Source organism: Rhinopithecus bieti, unplaced genomic scaffold (genome assembly GCF_001698545.2).
Source record: "Rhinopithecus bieti isolate Rb0 unplaced genomic scaffold, ASM169854v2 scaffold_8674, whole genome shotgun sequence".
Lineage (NCBI taxonomy): Eukaryota > Metazoa > Chordata > Mammalia > Primates > Cercopithecidae > Rhinopithecus > Rhinopithecus bieti.
In genome coordinates, this window is record NW_016805883.1 from 297,087 (window position 1) to 302,679 (window position 5,593).

Sequence of the window (5,593 nt, forward strand, 5' to 3'; positions counted from 1 at the left end):
GGAGTCTCACTCTGTCACCCAGGCTGGGGAACAGGGGCCGGATCTCAGCTCACTGCAAGCTCCGGCTCCTGGGTTTACGCCATTCTCCTGCGTCAGCCTCCCGAGTAGCTGGGACTGCAGGTGCCCGCCACCTCGCCCAGCTAGTTTTTTGTATTTTTTAGTAGAGATGGGGTTTCACCGTGTTAGCCAGGATGGTCTTAATCTCCTGACCTCGTGATCTGCCTGTGTTGGCCTCCCAAAGTGCTTGGCTAATTTTTGTACTAAAAAATAGAGCCCGGGTTTCACCATGTTGGCCAGGCTGGTTTCGAACTCCTGACCTCAGGTGATCTGCCCACCTCGGCCTTCCAAAGTGCTGGGATTACAGGCATGAGCCACTGTGCCCAGCCTCCTCGAGTCTTTTGACAACAACATGACAGCAAACATTCATGACGAACATTACTGGCTGGCACCTGAATGCATGGTAATTGTTTCAAGTTCTCATTTTTCACTTGAGGACTCTGAGGCTTGAAGAGAGAGATGGGTTGTGTAATGAGGGAGGAATCACTTCCTCTCTGTGCTGGCCAATACAGAGGGATGGCTGTAGGGGCAAAGTCCTTGGTCTGGAGATGTTAATCATTTGAAGTCACAAAAATGGGCCCAGAAATAGAGAAGGATGGTTTGGGATCCAGCACATTGTAAATATTCCTTCCTCAGCATCTTCTGGAGATGATAGGGATTCCTGAAATCCCCTCACCTCCAAAAGCCTCTCCCTATCTCATCCATCCCTATCCTTCATCCTATTCAAATGGATCCTAGCCCCAAACAATCAGGCAGCAGAGCTTGTTCATCCCTGAATAGGCATGAAGCACGCTACTTCCAGGTGCCCAGCCAGCATAAGGAGGTACATGGGGACTCCAAAGGGCAGGTCTGAGTTCTAATCGAATCCAGCTGTATGCCCAAACTGCTTGATTCACTGTCTCAGATGGGGTGAGAGAAGCTAGCCTGGGCCAAGGAGCAATGACCCCTCATCCTGACTTTCCAGGTTTGGGTAACTCTGGGCTCATGGTCAGACCCACCCTCAATGGCAGTGCCCTTCTTTACCCCTCTCCCCAACCCGGCAGAGCTCAAGGGCTGTGCAGGACTCACTTCTGGTCAGAGGGGAGTGATAAGGCAGCTGAATCCTCTCCCACAGCGGGCACAGCTTCCTTCTGACCTCTGAGCCTGAGTTGCTTTTTTGGGTTGAGGTTTCCAAAACTCTGGGTGGCCTTGCAGATCTAGCATCTCTTTGATAAGCATGGCCAGCTCCCAGAAAGGAACACTTCATCTCTTAGGATGGCTAGCTCATGATAAACCAACATTTTATTCAAATTCCCACTTAAAAAGAAAAAGGAAAGCAAGCAAGAAAAAATTTGGTCATAATAACAGCTGTCATTGAGTAAGTACCTACTATGTGCCAGGCATCATATTCTGCTTTATACACATGATATGACTGAATCATCACAAAAGCCCTGTAATAATAACTACTATTATTGTCCCCACTTTTCCGATGAGCAAACTGTAGGTAAGAGAAATTGAATAACATGTTCAAAGAAAGAAAAAAAAAGAACCAAAATTTGAATCCCCAAGTATCTTACTCCCAAGACTGTATCCATTTCATTAGCTGCCTTGCTGTCCTTACCTAATCCTCATTCCAGCCTAGTGAGCCAGAGATTCTTATCATTATCCCTCAGGAGAGATGAAGGACTGAACCTCAGTAAAACCATCCACAGAAGCATAGAGATGGCGGCTGTCGTTTCATCCATTTGAGTGTTGAGCTCAGGAGAGCACAAGCCCAAGTGAACAAGGGGGTTTCAAATTGAGGCTGAGATACTCACTAGCTGGGTGACCTTGGGATGTTACCTTTTTAAGCTTCAATCCTTTAAAATGCAGATGATGATGACAGTGTCTAGTTTGGGGGATGTTGTGAGGATCAAGCAAGATAATGCATGTGCAGTGTTGAGTACAGGGAAATTGTCATTACTGAAAGCTCCTCTGCCTCAGAGGTTCAGATTTTTTTCAGATGTTTGGCATGTTATCCTGATGAATCATGTAGACCAGTGCTTCTGAACAAGGCTGATGTCAGAATTACCGGCCTAAAGTACACATGTTCGGGCTCCACCCCAGGAGATTTTTATTTAAGAGGACTGGGGTAGAGGGGTAGAGCCTACAGCTCTTTATCTTTAAAAAACTCCCACAGCTGGGCACTATGACACATGCCTATAGTCCCAGCACTTTGGGAGGCTGAAGCGGGAGGATCATTTGAGCCCAAGAGTTCAAGGCTGCAGTAATTTAAGATCGAACCACTGCTCTCTGGCCTTTGCAACAGAGTGAGATCCTGTCTCAAAAAAAGTAGTAGTAGTAGTAGTATTAGTAGTAATAATAATAATAATAATAATAATAATAATAATAATTCCCAGGTAATTCCGATGCACAGCCAGGTTTGGGGGAACCAATCTACTTGTATAGAAATCTCGACCACAGTGGAGAAGGAACTCTGGTTTCTCTTCAAGTCTCCTTCTCTCCTTTCTTGTCACCACTAGCACCCCTTTCTTCAAAGCTCTTCCCACTGGTAAGCAAGTGCTCTATCCAAATGAAGAACTCTGGCCTAGCAGTGAGTCAGCAGCACTCAGAATCCCATGGAGCCTGCCTTCCTAGAGGCCCAGGAACCCCACATGGGCTGGGAAGCAGGATGCTAGGGTTTCTGCTCTGCACTTGCCCCCTTCTGACTCACTGGAGGCCCAAAGCCTCAGTTTGCTCATGGTCAATAGACAGTCAATAAAAGCAGGCTTGTCCATCTGAACTCTGCTTCCTTAGAACTGTGTTCCTGGCATTTGACAACCTGACATCCAGAGAGCAGATGGGGGAGACCTGAGCAGGAAGAGGGGACGATACGGAGGAATCCTGCATGACAGTGCTGTCTCATTTACATCTCATATGATTCTCACAATAATGGTTAATAAAATCCAGTGTCTACCTTGGCTTATAATGTCCCCTTTATCTGTTGCTAGCCTTTGTTCCAATATCATCCCATATCTCTCCTTTTTTGGCCCTCTTGCTTTTCCTTGAATGTTCCAAGCTTTTTTCTACTTCAGAGTCTTTGCACTATTTGCACATCTTGGAATATTTTTGTCATGGATGATCCCAAGTCTGATTTCTTCTTCTCATTCAGGCCTCAGCTTACATGTCACCTGCTCAGAGAAGGCTTTGCTAATCAGTCTAAAGTGTTATCCTGGGCACTGGAACATATTATCCTACAGCACGTCATTGTATTTTAACTTTCCTCTTAGCAGATATCACTATAGGAAATGCTTTTCCTTGTTTATTTCCTTAATGTGCTGCCTCTCTACTACAGAATATAAGCTCTGTGAAAGCAGGTCCTGGGCCGTCTTATTTATTTCTATGTCCCCAGTGCCCCCCAAAAATGTTCAGTTAATGTTTATGGAATAATTGAGTTAATGAGGTTGCCTCAGCATGAATTGTGATTCCTTTTCTTTGCTCAGAGACATCCAAGGTTCTGAGAGGGGAAGTGACTGTCCCAAATACAATTCAAGCTTTTTATCTTCTTTTTTCAGGCCCTTCCTGTAAAACCTGGCTGACACACAAACCTAGCTGGGGTGAGGCTCCAGGTGTGATGAAAGTTTGGAGTTGCCCCATGAATGGGACTGAGGCTGATGTGGGGGTGAGAAGGCGGAAGGACAGAGCATGTGAAGGGAGAAAGGCAGGCTAGGACAGGAGAGTAGGGTGTGAATCTGGCAAGGGTGGGGGAAAGGGGGTGATCTGACCGTGTGTCAGGAAGTGTTTCTCTCCACCCTCCCCTGGGGAGAGCCTTGACCCCAAGGTGGCTTTGTTTTGGGGAAGCAGGTGGCCAGGCAGCTGCTGACAGAGGGTAAAGGCATGGCCTGGGCGGTGACCATGCACTGAGGTCCTAGGCCCGATACTGATCACCCAAAAGGATAATCTAACAGTGGCTCTTAGCCAAATAGGTGACAGGTGAGCTTCCGTCTGAAACCAGCCCAACTATACCATAAAGCCTCAGATCTGGCCTGGGGAAGGCAAGGGATCTCGGGAAGGGAGAGAAAGGAGGCCTCTAAGGAAATAGAGTGGTCAAGTGATTAGTGATTATTATTAACAGCAACAATAATAATGAGTCACATTTATTGAAAGCTTATAGTGTGCCTGGCACTATACTACTTTTGTGTGTTCCCGCATTCATTTCTCAAAAAGCTCCCTACAAAGTAGTCATTATTATTATTGTTATTATTTTTTCCATTTGAGAGATGTCAAAACTGAGGCTCAGTGAAATTAAGTTTCTTGTCCAAGGTCACACAGTAAGTAGCAAAGGCAGGATTCAAACTCAGGTCTGTAGTGATTCCAGTGCACTATGGAAACCTAGGCCTGGGTTACTGGAGCAAGCTAAGAGGGCAGGGCCAGATTGACCCCTGCAAAGGTGGGGATAGGGAAGGACAGTGGGATAGACTGTGTATAAATAGCAGGCCTGTTTTTATCCCTACACACAGGCAGAATCAGGCAAGTGCTCTATCTGGCACAATTTCAGAGCTCTGAAAGCCAACCCAGCCCTATGTCAAACAACTCTCTCCCCAGCCACGTCTCTGGAAACTGAAATACCTACTGAGAGACTCATTTCTTTGGGTCAGGACAGTGACTCCAGAAGACCCCTGTAAAAGCACATGGGTTGGAAGAGAAACTCCTGGTGCCTGTGAAACAGCAATCTAGGTTAGCCAGCTGGGTCCTATGGGAGGGAGGCTCATTTTTTATGTTGAGGAAAAAGATGGCAGTCAAAGGCAAGGAAAAGAATAAGGCTTGTTTCACAACCGGTGTCTCTCCAATTTCAGAAGCCTGGGAATTACAACCCATAGTTCAAAAATCTTAATGTCCCCTGAGGGAAGATGGGAGGAAGCCACTCCAGCGACTGGTAGAGTACTAACTTCCTTTGCTTTTGCTGGATTGATACTAATTACCTGCAGCTTCAACTCTGGTTATCTCGGGTTTATGAGAACGGCTGGCATTCATGTGTCTAATTTTTACATGATAAATGAATTAATTATTATTTGATACTTGCCGTGTTGGTAGGCCAAAAGGTGGGCTTCTGAAACTTAGAGGGTGACAGGGATGGAGACCCCTGGTATGGAGCTGAGACGCAGCAAGAGGCCAGGCCCGGAACAGAACTCAGCGCAGCAGTCAGTCACAAGGCTGCAGAGCGACAGGCGTTTGGGGAAAGGTAGGAACCTCTCCCCGCCACCTGCCGGTCAGCAGCCCTACCCACAATTAGGCCGCGGCTGCCTCGGCCTGGTCCCAAAAAATGTGAGCGCCGCCCCCTCCTCCCGCCCAGTCCCCCGCCGCGCCCGCGGGGTCGGGGGCTGAGCTGCCGGCGCCGCGAGCCGGGCGAGCTTCCCAGCACGGGAGGAGGGAGGGGGCGGCGCCGGGCGGGGCGGAGCTTCGGCGCCTCCCGGAGCCTTATTCCCGGCCGCGCGCCGGGCAGCGCTCATTCGGCCGAAGGAGCTACGCGGGCCACGTTGCTGGCTGGCCTGACCTAGGCGCGCGGGGTTGGGCGGCC